The sequence below is a fragment of the Mus caroli genome, unplaced genomic scaffold (assembly GCF_978045245.1).
Source record: "Mus caroli unplaced genomic scaffold, Mus_caroli_1 scaffold_11, whole genome shotgun sequence".
Lineage (NCBI taxonomy): Eukaryota > Metazoa > Chordata > Mammalia > Rodentia > Muridae > Mus > Mus caroli.
In genome coordinates this window covers 84,576,252-84,596,876 of record NW_028227266.1, presented here as the reverse complement: position 1 = coordinate 84,596,876, position 20,625 = coordinate 84,576,252, and the positions used below count along the sequence as shown (strand labels likewise).

The window sequence follows — 20,625 nt, the reverse complement described above, 5'->3', positions numbered from 1 at the left end:
CTTTCTGGCAAAAACACACACCAAGAATATACCTTTAGTTGAACAAGTTGTTTTCATTGTTCTTTGCAACAGGGAGGCTTCTTGTCACGAGGGACTAAGGAGTAGTAAAAGGAACTTATTCGCTTTGAGTAATTTGGGACATTAAAGGACATGGACTTCGTCAATGGGGCAATTCTATGTTTGGGAATCTCAATAAATCTTACATCTATTAGCTGGATAGGGTCTGGGTTCATTTTTGTGGGTGTATAGTGAACCTTTTTTTGGACCCATATTTTATCATGGTTTATTTTGTATAAAGACATGGAATGTTCAGCTATGCGTAAGTGAGATAGCAATCCAAAGACAATGATTCCATGAAAATTTCTATTGATTTTTATTATTAGAATATTTGATCAAATTAATCAGCTGAGGAAAAACACCAAAGTGTGAGTGAAAGCGAGAGGGAGAGATCACTCGAGTAGGACTGATCCTGTTAGAGATGACTTCATTGGAAAACTCCATTCCTGTTTGATGCCTTCCTTTAATGTGCACTGACTAAGATACAAGGAAGCCAATGGAATGTGCTACTTAGCTACAGCATCGTTTCAGTCTGCCCAGTGGCTACTGAAATGATGAGACCCATCTGATGCCCAGGAAATTATTCCTTTTTAGCTCCTATACTAGTGTAAGACTGAGTCCCAGTTTACTTTCATCACCATAAAAAAATTGTTCACTGGTGGACCCATGACCTATGACCTTGACTTTGACTATTAGAACATTCTGTTTGCATTTTCCTCTTCATTGTGAATAAAGAATAATTTGTTAGGGCATTTTGAGACCATCAGGGCCTGGTATGAAAGCAAGCCAAGCCTAGAGAGAAAGCCAAGTGAAAACTCCTGTTGTTCACATTATTTGATCTGGAAGATTAGAACTCACTTGAAGACAATTTTAACTTTTGGATTTTCACTATAATTACATTTTACTAAAAAAGAAATCTAAGTTCACTATTCGATGGTTTATATCGTTGTCTCTAAAGAAATCACTGTATGGAGTGAGTAGAGGTGACTGTTGCCAAGCCTGGAGACCAGAGTTAAATCCCTGGGACCTACTGGATGGAAGAAGAGGCAGTTGAAAGATGACCTCTGGCCTCCATATGCATGTACTCATGCACACATGCATGCATGCAACCTCGAAGATAAGATGAAATAAATGAAGCATAGTAAAAAGGAATGATTAGGATAATGGTGCCAGACATAACAGACAGTAGAGTGCCTGGCCTATGTCCCTAAATGACAGAATCAACCAAGGTGTCCACCAGCAGGAGACAGATAAGATGTTTTGAACCTTCTGAAGGTCAAAGTCTTACTTACCTTGCTATCATATAACTTACTTAATTTAAAATTAAAAACACTAGTCCATTTCAAAATAAATTTATGAGATGGTATCTCGACTTTTACTTATGTAACCAGAAATGCTCCCTCTCCCTCTCCCTGTCCCTCTCCCTGTCCCTCTCCCTGTCCCTGTCCCTGTCCCTGTCCCTGTCCCTGTCCCTGTCCCTCTCCCTCTCCCTCTCCCTCTCCCTCTCCCTCTCCCTCTCCCTCTTTCCCTCTCTCCTTCCTCTATGTACATAGTAAACTGATTAAGGAAAGCCTAAGTGAATTTGTCAGGTGGCAAATGCAATGGGGTTTGTGAGGTAGAAGGCAATTTGCCAGTCAGCTAATATGGAGCAATTACAGAAAATTCCCTAGGGCTCTTTCTTTTTCTCTGTTAATCTGCTTGTGTTAGAGAGGGCAATGGGCTTGCTCTGCTTCTGACAGGGGAGTTAGGAGTATTTCTATCTCTGTGACCTGATGAGCAAGTCATTTAACCTCTTGAAACTTCACCTTTCTCATTTAAAATATTTTTATTCTAAGATTTAAGTGATGCACAGTACTGTTCCCTCACGTTAATGTAATAAATTATTGTTATCTCTAGTCACCTCGATGACTAGAGATAACATTTGAACTTAACTCTCTCTGTTTTGGTGTCTTTTATACAACCTCCCTCTGTCCCCTTCCCTTCTTCATTCCCTAGTATCTAGAGATGTCTCTTCTCTTCCATGAAAGAGACCGTTGCAGATTGCAGAGGGGAGGGAGAGGATGCAATATTTGTACCTGGACCCTGCTTTATTTCACTTACCACTATGGTCAGTTCTTCAGTCCATGTTGCTGCAAATTATTGGATTTCAGTCTTTCGTGGATAAATAAGATATATCAGTACCTATCACCTTGATTGGCTGTACTATTGTGAATAGTACTTCAATAAACATAGATGAAAGTATCTTTGATTCAGTGATTTCCCTGCCTTTGCAAGGACTGCATGGCATTTCTGTTTTCCATTGGAGGATCTGCACACTTACGTATGTGTTTATATTCCTACCAATGCTTTATGAGAATCTACCTTTCCCCACATTCTCACTAGCACCTATTGTTTTGCATATTTTTTTAAGTAGGTTATTAAGTGGGTGAGGTGCCATCTCCTTAAGATTTTGATTTGCCTTTTCCTAGCAATTACTAACGCTGAGAACTTTTTTGCATGTACCTGTTGGCTGCCTGTGTCTTCTTTGGAGGAGATGTCTATTTCGGTCACTTACTTGGTTTTAGTTAAGTTACTTTTTACTGATTCTGAGATATTGAATCCCTTATATATTCAGTATATTAATCATTGGTAACATGAATAGTTGGCAAACGCTTTCTCCCATTCTGTAGATGGTCTTTGCACTCTGGGTTATTTCATTTGTCATGCACGATCTTGTTTAAATGTAATCCCATTTGTCTGCTTGCCCTCCCTCCCTCCCTCCTTTCATTCTCCATTTTCTACTTTTTCCCCTTGAGAAGAGACAGCATGCCACTATAGATGGCCCAGGCAGGAACCCAGAATCCTCCCGTCTTGGCTTCTTGAGCACATGATGATTTGATGGTGGTGATGATGATGGTGGTGATGATGATGGTGGTGGTGATGATGATGGTGGTGGTGATGATGATGGTGGTGGTGGTGGTAGTACTGGTGGTGGTGGTCGTGATAATTTTGTGACCAAGCCTGTTCAGACAGTCAACAGGTTCTCCAGAGCAGGAGTGAGGATTAAAAAGAAAAAAAAAGACAATTAGACAACATTGTAGCATGACCCCAGTCAATTCTGAGACTGAAGACAGGTTTATTTTCTCCCAATCTGCTTTTATACCATTTTAATTACATGCAAGCAATAAGGGCAAACAGTATAAAAACCACAAATAGTCAAGGAACAAGCAAGGCAATAAGCAAAGTCCCATGGTCACAGTGATCACTCCAGGGATCACTGTTTCTAGGGCTTATCAGGATGACCAAGATATCTGAGCCTACTTCCCTGTCCAAGCCCAAAATCAGATTCTTGCCTGAAGCCTGCTTCTTTTGTTCCACCCTAAAATTAAGATTCCTGCCTGAACTTACTTCTCTGTTCTAGCCTAAAATTAGATTCCTGCCTGTGCTTACTTCCTTGTCATGGCCTAATGTCAGATTCCTCCCTGAAGCCCATTTCCTTGTCCTTTGGCCAATGTCAGATTCCTGCCAAGCAGCCCCACAAAGGCTCCCCACAATTTTGCTTTTATGATCTTGTAAAATCAGGTTTACTTATAGTTATAATCGAAGTGTTCTCTGTGTTTTATCATAGTGGTTTCATAGTCTTAAGTCTTACCCATGGTGCTTTAGTCCACTTTGAGTTGTATCTTTATATCCATTTCTCCCAGTACTGTTTATTGACAAGACTATCCTTCTCCAATGCATGTTTTTTGTTGTTGTTGTTGCTATTTGTGTGTGTGTGTGTGTGTGTGTGTGTGTGTGTGTGACTGTCACAGGTCAGGGAACTATAGCTGTTTGGGCTTATTTCCAGGTTCTCTGGTCCATCCATTTGATCCACATGTTGGTTTTTATTCCAGATGCATGCTGTTTTATGTATGATGGCTTTACGTTTTGAAAATGTCCATATCACATACAATGATTTATAGGTTCAATGGAATTCCCATCAAAAGACTAACAATTTTCTTCAATAAAAATTTTAAGAATCATGTTTCACTAAAAAAAAAAAACAAAACAAAACATGAATGCTGAATGGTCAAAGCAATTTCAGTGGAAAGGAGAAAGCTGGAGTTTCCATGATGACTCATTGTTTAAATTCTTTTCAAAATATTTTAAAGCTAAATTTCTTCCCCATAGTTGTTATAGAAAACCATACCCACAAACAGAAAACAGGAATTCAAGCAGCTCATAACTGGAAAGCACTTAGGAGAAACCTAGAATCATAGGCAATATTGGCCTTTGGTTGACAGGGAGTTGCCTCAACTTCTCTGTCTTTTTTCAAAAAAATTTAAATTCCCCATGGTAGAAACTTTGAAAAAATAGAGAAGAGAAAAAAACAGTGTGCCCACCCCTGATCTAGCAGCCCCTTCCCTAACTCCATTTCTGGGCATCCCTGCTGAGGTTTAGTCTATTGTTATGTATATTGTAATGCTAAATTTTATACCCAAAGTTGAGCCTAGGAGTGACTTCTCAAGTTTGCAGACTTTTGTTGTGCAAACCTTGTTCCTTGATTTTAAAGTGTTTAAATAAAATTGGTGACAGCCAATTGCTGGAGGGATTAAAGGTAGGTGGGTTTGGAGTGACCTGGATGGAAGAGGAGAGGTGGGGGAAGGGAGAAGGAGGAAGAGGAGGAGGAGGGCTCAATGAAGGGAATGGGGCAATGAGACCTGTCCGGGAGAAACAGCAAGTATCTGGGGGAACACTAACGGGAAGAAAGCTAGGCCAGCAGTTAGAAGAGTAGATTAGGGGCGACACCCAATAATTGTCAAAGCCAAGTAAAATAACCAGTCTAGCCAGGCAGTGGTGGTGCACGTCTTTAATCCCAGAATTTGGGAGGCAGAGGCAGGTGGATTTCTTGAGTTCCAGGCCAGCCCAGTCTACAGAGTGAGTTCTAGGACAGCCAGGGCTACACAGAAAAACCCTGTCTTGGAAAACCAAAAACCAAAAAATAAGTAAGTAAATAAAAACAAAACAAAAACATAGTCTGAGTCTCATTTATTTGTAAGCTAGTAGGGAGATAAACTTAAATTGTTCTTGTACTACACAGCTCCTTTGAAGCAATTATGTATGGCTTTTGGGAGAGCATATCTAGACACATTTTACAAACACAAAACTAGGACCAAGAGAAAGGAAAAATAAGGCACTTTATATGGGTCACCATTAAGTTCTATGTGTCTGTCTTTCCATTTTTATAAAGTTTATTAATTTCTCCATAATTGTAATCTAAGTACATGTGGCATAAAGTAACAACACCAACACAGATTCTGTGCTGGATAGTTTTTATTTTCAACTTGACACACTGTAGAAACACTTGGAAAGACATTCTTAGTGAGGAATTATCTAGTCCAGGTTGGCCTGTAAGCAAGTCTGTGGGGAAGTCTGTCTGTCTTGATTGTTAATTGACTTAGCCCATTGTGGGCGGCCCCATTCTCTACACAGGGTACCTTGAACATGAGGGGAGAAAACTAGCTGAGAGTAAGTAAGAACATCTGTGTTTGTTCTCATTCTGTTGTTGACTAAGGATGTGATTTGACTCCATGCTTTCCTTTCTGCCTCAACCTTTCCAAATGATGGTCTTACTTAAAATTGTAAGCCTAATAAACACTTTCTTCCCAATGTTTCTTGTGTTTGGAATGTTTTGTCACAACAGAACTGTATGTAACTAAGGCAGATTCCTACCTCCATAAACATTTAGTACAAAGTAATAATAAAGGAAAACAGTAAAATGTGGATTGGGTGCCCTCTAAGATACTGCTCTGACTTTCTTAACTTACCCCAAAATAATTTCTACAAATCCTATTCCCTTTCTGAGTTACATGTTTGATCTTTTCCTATTGCTTTCTCTCCTACTATTTTGCCTGTTCTGAGGACCACTCCCCCTCCTCATACTGCCAAAGGCAAGTGTAATGCTGTATTCAGCATTCCCCTGTCCTATCAGAACTGTCCATAGAGTCTTCATCTACTACCAAGTATGAGAATGAGGTTAGGACAATGCTGTTTATCATCACATTAGTGAAAACAAAAAGACAAAAAAATATTATTGACCTTGGCACAGATATACACATAAACATTACAGTTTCCTAAGGATTTCAGAAAAACACAAAAGGCTGACAGAATAAGGACCATCAATAACCAGAAGACAATATAGGCTCCTATTCATTTGGCCTCTAGTGTTAACAATTCCGCTATAACTAGGCTCATAGAAAAGATGTTCCCGAGCCATATTAACTATCCATTAATTAATTCCTTTCTTGTATCAACTTCATCAGTGGCTTCAGTGTATGAAGATAAATTAGTTTTCCTTATCGCTGCTCCAAATCTCTTAGGAGATAATGACAGCTAATTGAAGCTATCAGAATAAAAATTAGTCAGCATTCAAATCAGCAGACAAGACAACACATTGTCTAGCTTAAGCAGATAAGTAACTAATTAAGACACTTAGCACATTTCCAAGAGAGCCTCACAGAAGGTAGAAGGCCTCTAATGAGTGGCTAGAGGGCTTTGGGTGGAGCTCTCCACCCCTGCTTCTAGAAAGGGGAAGTGAGGATTTCACCCTCGCATTTGCAACACTGGGTTCATGGGGCAGTTACATTCAGAGGTCTTTGAAAACCACATGCACTGCTTTACTGTGTACTTTGAAATGAGTGCAGATTCCCAGGAAGTTGCAAAAATAGCTTGGAGACATCCTTTCAACCTGCCCGCTAGCAGTTTCATCTTACACAAATATGGTACAGATATAAAAGAAGAAAAGTTGTGTTGGTGTATATGCATGGGTACAGTTCTGTGAAACTGCATAGGTTCAAAAATCCACAACACAACCAGGATACTACACAGCTCCATTGCTGTAATGTTCTCTCTCCTCCATCCTCTTCCTTTATAGTCCCGCTCTCCTTCTCCTCTCCCTTCCCACTATCAATCATTAGTCTGTCTTCATTTTACTCTGTGTTCAAGGCCACATAAGTGGAATCATGTAATCGTTGGACATTAGATTTTTGACTCAGCATGTTACCCATGAAACCCTTTCAATGACTTCAGTGTTTTAATAGGGTTCCTTCCTATGTCTGAATAGCATCTCGTGGAACTGATGACACCTGTGTCTTCATTTGTCCATGTTTCTATGTATGTGTGGCCTTTCATCCATCAAGTGGCAGGGTGTTGTTTCAAGTTTTGGACTATTACAAATAAAATGGTGGGATTCTCTGCCCAGCTTTTAGTGTTGTCCCATTCTGGGAGATTTTCTTCTCTTAAGAGACAGTGACTCCTTATGTAGCCCCAGCTGGCTTTGAATTCCCTATGTAGGCCAGACTGGCTTTGATCTCCTGATGCTACTGCCTCAGTCTCCTAAGTGCAGGAATTATAGGCAGGCTGGAACACACAGCCTTGTAAAATTTTTAAAATCGGTGTCTTCCTTGACTGAGTTGCTCAGCAGAGCTCAAGCAGCAATGGCTTTGCTAAACGAATCTTTTGTCATCTTTGGTACCTAAGTCATTGTGAGTAACTCTTCTCACATATAAAGAGTGGACAGAGGTACATAATGAGTTTCGGTGAGCCTCACCGTCTGTGGCTATTTTTCTATATACCTCCACCCACTCTTCCCTACCTTGTATTTTGAGGCAAATAGCCAGATAGTACAATTTTATTTGTGAACATTACAGTGTATAACTTCAAAAACTAAAGTCTTAAAAAAATAACTAAATTCCATTATCTCCATTCCATACTTTTTCTTTCTTTAGACAGGGGAACGAGGAAAAGGCTGAATGCCAACAGTCATTTGAAAGGAGTCAACATCCTTAGTCATCAGGGAAATGCAAATCAAAACAACCCTGAGATTCCACCTCACACCAGGCAGAATGACTAAAATCAAAAACTCAGGTGACAGCAGATGCTGGCAAGGATGTGGATAAAGAGGAACAGTGCTCCACTGCTGGTGGGATTGCAAGCTGGTACAACCACTCTGGAAATCAGTCTGGTGGTTCCTCAGAAAATTGGAAATAGTTCTACCTGAAGACCCAGCTACATACCACTACTGGGCACATAGCCAAAAGATGCTCCAACATATAACAAAGACACATACTACACTATGTTTATAGCAGCCTTATTTATAATAGCCATAAACTGGAAACAATCCAGATGTTCCGCAATGGAGGAATGGATACAGAAAATGTGGTACATTTACACATTGGAGTACTACTCAGCTATTAAAAACAATGACTACATGAAATTCTCAGGCAAATGGATCGAATTAGAAAATATCATCCTGAGTGAGGTAACTCAGTCACAATAGAACACATGGTATGTACTCACTGATAAGTGAATATTAGCCCAAAAGCTCGGAATACCCACCATAAAAACTCACACACCATATGAAGCTCAAGAAGAAGGAAGACCAAAGTGTGGATGCTTCAGTCCTACTTAGAAGGGGGAACAAAATAATCACAGGAGGTAGAGGGAGGGAGGGATCTTGGAGGGAGAAAGGAGGAGGTGGGAAAGAGGGGGGAGCAGGATCAGTTGTGGGAGGAGATGGGGGAGAAGGACAGAGGGTCAGGAAATTGAACAGAGGTGTGTAGCAGTGGGGTATGGGGAATTGGGGGTAGCCACTAGTAAGTCCAAGAGAAGCAAGGACTTCCCAGGACCCAACAGGGATGACATTAACTGAAATACCCAACAAAGGGGAGATATAACCTGTAGAGACCATATCTAGTCCCCCGTTGAGGGATGGGATCACCCACTCATCTTATAAAATTTGACCCAGAATTGTTCCTACATAAAGGAAACACAAGGACAAAGAGTAGAGCAGAGACTGAAGGAAAGGCCATCCAGAGACTGCCCACTTAGGGATCCATTCCATCTGCAGACACACCAAACCCAGACAATATTGCTGATGTCAAGAAGTGCTTGCTGACCGGAGCCTGGTATAGCTGTCCCCTGAGAGGTTCTGCCAATCCCTGACCAATACAGATGCAGATGCAGATGCAGATGCAGATGCAGATGCAGATGCAGATGCAGATGCAGATGCAGATACAGATACAGATACAGATACAGATACAGATACAGATACAGATACAGATACAGATACAGATACAGATACAGATACAGATAGATACAGATACAGATGGTTGGCTCACAGCCAACCATCAGACTAATCATGAATTCCCTCCCACCTCCAGTGGAAGAGTTAGGGGAAGGACTGAAGTTGCTGAAGGGCTTTGCAATTCCATAGGAAGAACAACAATATCAACTAACCGTATTCCCCAGAGCTTCCAGGGACTAACCACCAACCAAAGAGTACACATGGAGGAACCCATGGCTCCAGCTGCATATGTAGCAGAGAATGGCCTTCTCTGGCATCAATGGGAGAGGAGGCCTTTAGTCCTGTGGAGGCTCGATGCCCCAGCATAGGAGGATACTGGAGTGGTGGGGTAAGAGTGGGTGGGTAGAGAGCACCTCATAGAGGCATGGGGAGGGGCATGGGGGCCGTTGTGGAAGAAAAACCCGAAGGGGGACATTTGAAAAGTAAGTAAATAAAATAACAAAAAGAAAGAAAGAATGAGAGAGAGAGACAGACAGACAGAGACAGAGACAGGGACAGAGAAAGATAGGAGAGAAAGGAGTCGAAACAGTTCTGGACAGAGGGGGAGTGAGGCTTGAATGAAAGGGTCTGGGCCCTGGGGAACTCATGGGCCCAGAGAATGCCTTCTGGGAAGGAAACGCATCTGGGAGTGACTGAGCTCAGAGTAGCCCACTCTCAAGTGGAAGATGAAGGTGGTGGTGCCTGGGAAGGAACAGCATCCCCCACACAGGCCTACAAGTAATGAGCTGGCAAGCATACTCACAGCATCCCACAAATTAAAAATAATTTAGAGTTGATGTGTCCAAATCAATTCAAAGGATATCCATACATTAAAATTTACTTCCATTTTTATTCTTTCTATGTTAAAAATTTGAAACACAGAGGAAATTTAGAATGCTACGATATACAACTGGCTCCCCATCAAGATTACACCATAAGCACTTAAACATACTTTATCACTTGTCCATCTACTTATTCTCTTATCCCTCTTGGTTTTCTAGCTGCATTTCATAGAAAGTTGTAGGTATCCCCTGTCCTTTAGCATGGTTGCCTTAAATAGATGCCATAAAATTTTTTACTCAGTTCATAACATTTACCACTTTAAAAACCATCCTTTAGTAGTTCAGTCTTAATGTTTAAAGTTAATGTACATGAATATGCAAGTGCCTCTGGAGTATGCTCAGTTAGAATCATTTGGGTACATACCCAAGAACTGGATAGTACAGATGACTTATATGATAGTTCTGGCTTTAGTTTTTTGAGAAACTTCCCAAGAGCATGTGAGGTATTCATCGTCAACTGTGTGCATTTTATTTTCTTTAGAGTGTTTAAAGCAAAGACTTACCTTATGTGTGTGGACATTTTGCTTGAATATATGTATGTGTAACACATGCATGCCTGATGCCCTCAGACGCCAGATGGTTTTCAGTCACCATGTAGGTACTTGCCTTAGTCACTGTCCTAGTCTGTGAGGAGACATCAAGACTAAGGCAACCCTTATGGAAGAAAGCATTTAATTGGGACCTTGCTTATAGTTCTAGAAGTTTAAGCCATTATACTCCTGGAGGGGAGCATGGCAGGACTCCAGGGAGTCCTGGAGCACTGTGAAAGAGCACCATTCTGATGCATAGGTAGAGAGAATCAGTGGGTCTGTTGTGGGATTCTGAAACATCAAAGTCCTGCCCAAGAAAGGCTTCCTTCAACAAGGCCACACTTCCTAATCCTCCTCAAACAGTGCTACCCTCTGATGACTGACTAAGCATTCAAATATATAAACCTATAGGGGCCATGCTTATTTAAGCCAACACAGTACTCAAAGCCAACCTAGGGTCTTCTGCAAGAGCAACAAGTGCTTTTAACCACTGGGCTATCTCTTCAGCTCTTCTTTAAAGTCTCAAAGTGACCAGTGTATAGGAGTCTTCCTCCTTGGCTAAGTTTATAGCACCATTAAAAAAAAAAACAAAACAAAACAGATATGCCAAATAACTACCTACTGGTGTAGTTTTTATTTTACTATTAATGTTTATAATATTTTGAAAGTGTTGTAATATAATGTTTCTTGATTTCATTCTCTACAAGTTGGTTATTGGCATACAGAAAATCTATTGATTTCTAGATGTTGATTTTATAGCTTGCTGCTTTGCTGAAAGTGTTTATTAGTTCTACGAGTCTTCTAATGGACTCTTCCCATCTTTTAAGTATAAGATCGAGTCGCAGTTAGGGATGATTGATCTCTTCCTTTCCTATGTGTATGCCTTTCACTTCTTTCTCTTTTATTTTTATTTTAGTTAAGGCTTTGAGCACTGTATTGAATAAGAGCAGAGAGTGGGTGCCTCTTCTAGTTTTCTTTCTGTTGCTGTGATAATGGATCTGGACTGAAAGGAATTCTGGGTAGAAAGGGGTTCGGTTTGGTTTGGCCTTACAATCCATTTATTGCAAGGTAGTCAAGGCTGAGGCCCCAAACTTCTAGTCCCATCACAATCAAAATCAGAACAGGCCAGATGCACACACAATCAGGGCCTTTCTCTACTTTTCTACAGTAAAGGGCCAAGCAGGAATGATGCCCCGGCTCTACCCAACTTTTCGGCAGGGTTTTCCTACACATAATTGGATTACTGTAGGTAATCCCTACACATAGCTAAAGGCCAAACTGATTGACATAGTTCCCCACCGAGATTCTCTTCCCAGGTGATTCTACAACATGTGAAATTAAAAACTAAATGTAACTATCCCAGCACACTTGCCTCATTTCCTGATTTTAAAGGAAATGCCCATGTTTCTCTCGCCCAGTGTAAAGTTGGTCTCAAGTTTGTCAAGTAGTCTTCATTACATTAAGATATGTTTCTTTTCTTCTTAATTTCTTAGGGATTTTATCATTAAAAGATGTTCAATTTTGTTAAGTCTTTTCTGCATCAGTTGAGATGGTCCTGTGATATTTGTGTTGTCAGGATTCTATATTACATTGATTTTGCTAAGTTAAATTGTCCTTGCCTCTCTGGTACGAAAACAACTTGATCGTGGCATTGGGTCTTCTTGTATTTTTGAATTAAGTTTATAAAAATCTTATTTAGAGTTTTTGAGTCTATGATCAGGAAGAAAATTGGTTCATAGATTTCGTTTTCTGTTGTGTGTGTCCCCGTGGGATGCAGGGTGAAGCTGACAGCAGAGAATGAGTTTGGTAGTGCACCTCCCCTTTCCATTGTTGGGATGCTTTCAGGGGCTTTGGTGTTAGCCTTCCTTAGAGACTTGGTAGAACTGAACTGGAATCCATCATCTCTTGCTTATTAGGAGACTTTTTATTGTTGATTCATGTTGCTTATATCCTTTTAAATTTAGTTTTGGTGAATCATAAGCACTGAGAATTTATTTCATCTAATTTTTGTTTCCTTTTCCTTCCTTCCTTCTTTCTCTCCTTCCTTCCTTCCTTCCTTCCTTCCTTCCTTCCTTCCTTCCTTCCTTCCTTCCTTCCTTCCTTCCTTCCTTTCTTCCTCTCCTCTCCTCTCCTCTCCTCTCCTCTCCTCTCCTCTCCTCTCCTCTCCTCTCCTCTCCTCTCCTCTCCTCTCCTCTCCTCTCCTCTCCTCTCCTCTCCTCTCCTCTCCCCTCCCCTCCCCTCCCCTCCCCTCCCCTCCCCTCCCCTCCCCTCCCCTCCCCTCCCCTCCCCTCCCCTCCCCTCCCCTCCCCTCCCCTCCTCTCTTCTCTTCTCTTCTCTTCTCTTCTCTTCTCTTCTCTTCTCTCTCTTTTCTGAGATAGAATTTCTTTGTGTAGCCTGGCTGTCCTAGAATTAGCTCTGCAAACAAGGTTGGCTTCACACTCAGAGAAGTCTGCCTCCTGAGTGCTGGAATTAAAGGTGTGCACCACCACTGCTAAGCTGATCTTTCAGTTTTCCTGGAATTTAAATTTCAAAATTCCACCCCCAAACAATTCTTTGGGTGTTAATAACTCAATAACTTCCCCCTTTTACATTTCTGACTTATTAATTTGGGTCTTTAGTTTTTTTTCTATTTTAACTGTAGTTAGCTTTTTTAAAATCTTATTTATGTTTTGCAAGTGAACTTTGGCTGAGCTTCATAGTCATTCTTTGGAGCTCCATTGTACTAATGTCTGCCTTGGTCTAGTATTTCTTCCCATCTACCACCTTTGACCTTGCCTTGCCTCCTTTGTTTTTCTCGAGTACATCAATGGATGATGATTTGACATATCTTTGTAGGGCTTTTTGTTTTGTTTTGTTTTGCTTTTATTGTAAACACTTGTAGCTATAAACATTCCCCCTTAGAACTGCTTTAGATGCGTCTGGAATAGTTTGGAAAGTTGTGTTTGTTTTCACGAGTTATTTTAATGAGAGTGGCTTCATTAGGCTCATATGTTTGAATACTTAGTCCCTTGTTGGTGGACCTGTTTCAGATAAGTTGACCTTGATGGAATAGGTGTGTCCCTCTAGGCTGGACATTGAGTTACAAAAGACTGAAGTTCCCAGAGCAAGAAGGAAGCTGTCAGCTATTCAGGCTGCCCTGCTTTTGTTCTTCCACCACTGTCTCTAACTATCTGAAACCACAAGTCCCAGATTAAACTCACTTTTATAAGATGCCTTGGTTCTGGTAGTCTATCACTACCACTGAAAAGTAGCTACAGCAATTCTGTATTCATTTTCATTTGATCTCAGAATGTTCACCATCCCCACACACCCCAGGTTCTTTAGCAGATCCACTGGCTTTCAAAAGGGCATTGCTCAGTCTCTGACCTTTGACTAGCTTCTCTGCTATGGTTTCTATTTTTAATTGCACTATGATCTGATAGAATACCAAAAATAAATAAACAAACAAAACAAACCAACCACCCTTCCCCCCTAACCCAAAAGCCACCCTTCCTATTATGTTGTGTTCATTAAGAGCTGATTTATGGGTGACAGTGTGGCCTGTTTAAGAAGAGATTCCATGAGCTGCCAAGATAAATGTGTATCCTGCATCTTTTGGATGAAATATTCTGTGTACGTTTGTTGAGTCCATTTGATCGATGATGTAAGTTAAGTCTGAGATCCCTTTGTTGAGTTTTCAGTTTGGGTGCCCTGTCTAGAGATGAAAGCAAGGGAAGGGAGTCATCCATTGTTATTGTGTCAGGACCTGCCAGGCCTTTTACGTTCATGAGAATGTGTTTCATGATATTTGGAACTCCAATGTTTGGGACATATGTATTCCAATGATTATTTCTTCTTTAATATCATTTTATTTTTTAAGCTTTCTTTCAGATTTTTATACATGAGTACTGTGTTTCTACAGAACACTTTCTCCTTCCTACTCCTCCCATGTCTCTCCCTACTCCCTCTCAAACTCTTGTTCTTCCTATTATTGATATATACGTGTGTGTGTGTGTGTGTGTGTGTGTGTGTGTGTGTGTGTGTGAGACTTGTTAGGACTGACCACTGGACTCATTTCTGGAGAAGAGTGGTAATCCTTCCCTTAGTAGTCACTAAGTATTATAGTTCTTCGTCTAGTGGTAGAATCTTGTGAGAATTGTCCTGACCATGTGACATGTAAACTGGTATTATCACTGTGCAGGCCTTCTTTAAATGAGTATGTTGTTAACATTTCATGGTGTGGTGGTTTGGATGAAAAATGGCCCCATAGGCCCATAGGGAGTGGCACTATTAGGGGGTGTCTTAGTCAGGATTTCTATTCCTGCACAAACATCATGACCAAGAAGCAAGTTGGGGAGGAAAGGGTTTATTCGACTTATACTTCCATACTGCTGTTCATCACCAAAGGAAGTCAGGACTGGAACTCAAACAGGTCAGAAAGCAGGAGCTGATGCAGAGGCCATGGAGGGATGTTCTTTACTGGCTTGCTTCCCCTGGCTTGCTCAGCCTACTCTCTTATAGAACCCAAGACTACCAGCCCAGGGATGGTCTCACCCACAAGGGGTCTTTCCCCCTTGATCACTAATTGAGAAAATGCCTTACAGTTGGATCTCATGGAGGCATTTCCTCAATTGAAGCTCCTTTCTCTGTGATAACTCCAGCTGTGTCAAGTTGACACAAAAATAGCCAGTACAGGGGGTATGGCCTTACTGTCTCTTAACAGCAATAGAAACCCTAACACATGGTATATAACAGTTGTTAAGGTGTAACTCCTTGTCTTATGTAGAAGATACTATCTTGTAGCATCTCCCTGATTCTCTGGTTCTTACAGTCTTTCTTCTCCCTTTCCCACGATGTTCCCTGAGCCTCAAGAGTAGGGGCTATGTTTGGATGTATTAGTTGTGTATGAGCACACATAGTTGTTCTCTGAATTTTGACTACATGTGAATCTCTGTGATGGTCTCCACATGCTGCAAAACAAAATTTCCTTGATGAGGGGTAAAAGCTACATCTAACTGCGTGTATACAGATGGGTGTTTAGACCTTGATGAGTTGTGCTCTTTATTAATGCATAGTGACCTTTAAAAATATCTAATTTTCTTAAGTTTATCATATATCAGCACTGCTATACCAGCTGACTTTAACTTCCACTCACTTGATACCCTGATTTCCATCCTTTGACTCAGATTCTCTGAGTTATGTTTTTTGTTGTTGTTTGTTTGTTTGTTTGTTTTGTTTTTTGTTTTTGTTTTTTTGAGACAGGGTTTCTTTTTGTAGCCCTGGCTGTCCTGGAACTCACTCTGTAGACCAGGCTGGCCTTGAACTCAGAAATCTGCCTGCCTCTGCCTCCCAAGTTCTGGAATTAAAGGAGTCTTATATTTCTTAGAGACAGCAAATAGTTGAAACTAGTTTTTAATTATTATTTTAAATTCTGTCAGCTAGTCTGCATCTTTTTATTGATGAGTTAGGTCATTTACATTGGAATTTATCATAGAGAGACATTTACTGCATCCTATAACTTTCTTATGGGGTTGTCTGGTTAATGCCTTGATAATTTCTCTGCCGATCCCCTGCCATCTCTCTACACCATTTGCATCAGAAGTGTGATGGTTATGATGTTGGACATGCTAGATTCCCTCTGACTCTTCATTAAGTCATTCCTCTCCTGTTTTATCTTGTGTTTGAGTCCATCTTCTTACTCTATGAATAGTACTTCCTTAAGTAGCCTTTGCAGATTGGTGATCAAGAGCCATGCTCGTCTGTGTTTGTCTGATACATCCTTACTTCTCCACCAATTTAAAGAGAGCTTTCCTGAATGTAACAGTTTTCGTCCATAGTTTTCCCTTCCAGGTCTTGGAATCTATGTTTCCTTTTCCCGAGTATCAGGACTGCTCATCAGATAGCAGATGTGATTCTCATGTGCTTGCCCTTGTAGGTGATTTAGAGTTTATCTCTTAATTGCTGTTAATACCGTTTCTTTTCTTTATGTTTTCAACATGAATGACTATAACATGCCATGAAGGAGTTCTACTCTGGGCACATCTATTCATGGCCATAACTAACTCTTGTGTTTGGGAGTCCATTACTTTCTCAAGAATTGGGAGAATCTCTGCTATAATTTCAGTGAGTCAATTTTCTAGATTCTTAAGTTTTCTATCAGTTCCTTCTGTCAATAGAGTCTTAGAATTGGTTTCTTGGTTATGTTTCAGAGCCCTTGAATGTTGTGTTTATGCTTATTTATTTTTGTTTGATTGATGCTTGAATGTAGTATATCCTCTACCCTGTCCTCCATCTCTGATTTCTTTTTTCTGCTCCGTTAAGTCTACTGGTGAGAATTATTCTTCAACAGTTCTTTTTGTTTTTCAATCTAAGTTTCTTTCTCATCCTTTTTCCTGACATTTCCCCCCTCTGTGCTCGTTACTTTTTTCTTTATGCCCTAGATTGAATCTATCTGCTTGTTTGCATCTTCTTTAAGCTAGATTTTACTAGTAAACCTTAAAAACCTTCAGCTGACACTGTACCTATTTCAGTATCTTTGGATTCAATAATCATAGAATTAGTTTCACAGGACGTTCTTAGAGAGTTATGTTGCTGTGCCTTTTCATCTTTCTTTCTCTTTTTTTTTTTTTTTTTTTTTGTTTTGTTTTTTTGGGTCAGGGTTTCTCTGTGTAGCCCTGGCTGTCCTGGAACTCACTTTGTAGACCAGGCTGGCCTCGAACTCAGAAATCTGCCTGCCTCTGTCTCCCAAGTGCTGGGATTAAAGGTGTGCGCCACGCCCGACTTTTTCATGTTTCTTATGGTGTGTGTGTGTGTGTTAAAGTTTTACATCTCTTCAGTGGAATATCTCTCAGTGCATTTTAGCTGTATCTAAGTATTTTCACATTAAGAATCCTTTCCCAGTACCACTCAGAGAGGAAATGATGAACTATTGTAACTGCAACATCAAACTGCGCAATATAAGAATATGTCAAAGCCAATTAAGTCTCAGTATATCACCAATGATGCAAAACAGAAAATGGCAAAACTAATGTGGAGTCTGGCATGAGATAAGCTGTCACTTATGGTTAATATTGTAATAGATAAAGGAGCCAAGGTCTTAGAAAAACTGGAGCAGAAGCAAAGTTAAGTCAAAGGAAAAAGAAGAGGAGTGGAGAAGACTGTTATGGAAGGAAAGAAAAATGAAGAAGCAGTTAGCAAGAAAGGGAAAAGAATTCCTCAATAACAAGAAGGCTCAAAAATAAAATTAGATGAACATAAGGGAAATAAAAAAGAAGACACAAGCTTCTTTACAACTAATAAGATAAAATCCAAAATATTACTAAAAGTATACTAGGAAGGAACACAGAAACAAGTAGGAAAAGAGAAAGATGGCCCAGAGTTGAAACAAAATGCATAAACACTTTAGAAAAGGTGTGAAGGGGGAAAAAACCTTAAAAATATAATAACTCACCAATATTGCTAAACCTGTCAAAGGGGAGAGCAAAGCAATGGGAGAAGAAAAAAAAAATAAAGGATGAGGAGGTGGAGCCGGGTCTTTCTGTCTCGGCCAGCAACGATCACGCAGACCATTTACCTTCTGGTAGAATGTGCTTCATTCTCACCTTGGGGTAAAAGCTGCACAGTTTGCTTTCATTCTACAGTAAAAGATTACATTTTTATTAGCTTGGAATGTTTTAACTTATGTGGCCACCTAACACTACTGCATTTATGATATCAGTTGGTGCCACCAACTAGATTCCTTTTAAGCCCAACGGTGTATAAAAATATAAAACTCAGGCTGTTCGTGTCATAGACAATAAATAACGTTATGTCAAAGTCTCTCTCAGTTTGGTCAGCACCTCGGCAACCATGGCTGATAAGTTTTACTTTGTAAGTAGCTTTCTAATATTCTCTTTCTGATCCTTGTTAAAGCAGGACCAGTTTCATCCCCCATCTCCAACGGCAAAGACCTTCATTCCTTGGCATGATGCTGGTCTTTCTTTTTCTGCTTCACCTAGTTATTTTCTACTTCTTCCCTAGTTTGTCATTTTTGGGGGGAAGTCAGATGAAACCTCTTATCTTCTTTCACAGATTTCGTTAAAGTTGCAATTAATTTTGTGTATATGATCATGGCCATATGGACATTTTGTACCCCCAATGCTTACAAGCGTTTGAGACATGGCAACTTCTAGGTGGTGTTACTGTGTGCTTGGCAGTCTGCTAAATGCTATGGGCGTCTATCAACACATTTTCACTACAGCAACATGCATTCCATTCCCACTTTGCAGATGAGGAAATTAAGGCTTCAGAAAACCTAACTGACTTACCCAGATACAAAGAAGAGACAGATAAAAGATGTGAACTCAGGGCAACACATTTATTTACATCATTAGCTTCCAGATCACTGAGCGTCTTTGTTCATGAGTGTGTTATTATCATACATAGCTTCCTTCCAAGTCACTGTTTAAACATTACAGAATGGGTCTTGTTAGACGTCAGAGTAGGGAGTAAGAAAGCAAATTAAGTCTTTGCACTGGGAGGAGAGCTGGGGAGCTAGGTCCGTTTCCATCTCTCCTTCAGTTTGATCTAGCAAGTTACTTTCCTACAAAGTCTACAAAACAGGCAATTGGGCTGAAGCAGTCTAAGAGGGTATTGAGTTTAACTCCGTTTAATAGATAACCGTGTCAGTGGCTCATACAGCAACACAAACAGGGCCGAGGTTCAAACAACTCTGGGCTCCAAATGCTGTTTTTCTCTGAGTCATGCTACTCCTCCCTGAACACATGTTTACTAAGGCGCCTCTATATCAGACTTCAGCAGGAGTATGTTTTCCGTTCTGGACTGATTATTGGCACACAGTTTGCAACCTTTAAAATGGCTTTTAGATTTAAGAGTTCAGGGAGGAAAACCTATTGGAAGCCTGGCAGAGAGATGTGACCCAAGTCAGCAGCTGGTCGCACAGTGGCGATCTGAAAAATCTATGGTGCCTTCTGACAAAAAGAGAGTGACACTCAGACAATCCGGGCACAACAGGCGGGGCACAGAACAGCAGGGCCCAGTCTTGGGGAGAGGACACCTCTGGTTTTCCAGTTATCCCACTACGAGTGATCCGGGAAGCAACTTTTCTAAGATGCCCACGTTTCTACGAAGTGGTGCTTGGGCATCCAGCCAGTTCCTTGTTTCCTCCATCCCAGCCTTAACCTCCTTTCCGAGTCTCGATCTGCGGGGAGACAGATCTCCTAGGGTGACATCTGGCACTAAGAGGGGCAGTACTGGTTCTGAGTGTTAGGGCGGCAGCCTGTGTCGCCGGCACCAAGGCCCGCAGGGGTCATGCTCCTCTGGGATACTAGGGAAAGGCCACAGCTGAGGTACTGCCACGCTAGGCCTTGTGGGCAGGCCCCGACCAATCACTGTGGGGCATACACGAACTCCGGCCAATCAGCGCCCGTCTTATTCCCGAGTCCCGCCCGCTCTAGCTCAGGTTTCCCCGAACCCGGTCCCCGCACCGACAGTCGCGGCTGTCGCTTTCGGTGCAGCTGTCCCCGGAGCTGACTCGGGCGTCCCGGCTCCTGGCTCCCTCCGTTGTCCCCGCTAGTTTTCACTGAGGATGAGTCCCTGCGCGGCCGCGCGCCTGCCCCGCGGAGACCGCCGGCGCACCTTCATCTAGCGACTGGTGAGGGCGACGGCGACGGCGTCCTGCCAGCCCGGCAGGGGAGCGGGGCCCGGGGAGGGAACTCGCGGAGGGGGCGGCTGCCGAGCTTCGCGCCGCGTGGCACGGGCGGGTGGCCTGGCAGCGCAGCCCCGCCACCCCTGCCAGCTAATGAATGGCCTTGTCCCGCCAAGTGCTACGTCGCCACGCTGCCCGACACGCCCTCCAGCGACGCTGCATTTCTGGTTCCGAGGGTTGACTGGTGTCACCTCCCTTGGATCCCTTCCTAGAGACTCCCATGTCCCTTAAACGCTTGGTGGAGTTTACAAAGTTTGAGTTCCCGCGGGCCTTGCTGAGTTTGCAGAAGCAGGTCTTGCTTTGAGCTTTCGCTGCTGGGTGGAAGTGGACTGGGGTCTGTTCTGCAGAGATAGGATAGAGGGGCCTTTTGTTCGTAGCTATCAGGTTGCAAAGGCATTTTGGATCCGAGGGGAAATGGCCAACCCTGAT

General features: G+C 41.7%; 1 protein-coding gene across 2 annotated transcripts in view; it reads left to right on the top strand.

Annotated features, from left to right (window-relative positions):
- The first annotated feature begins 19,951 nt into the window (after nt 1–19,951).
- The window catches only part of Ibtk (inhibitor of Bruton tyrosine kinase), a 64,814-nt gene continuing 64,140 nt past the window's right edge, over nt 19,952–20,625 (top strand). For both annotated transcript variants that reach the window (XM_085827790.1, XM_085827789.1), the window contains exon 1: nt 19,952–20,142. The gene's annotated coding sequence lies outside the window, so the exon portion shown is untranslated. The remainder of the gene's footprint in view (nt 20,143–20,625) is intronic.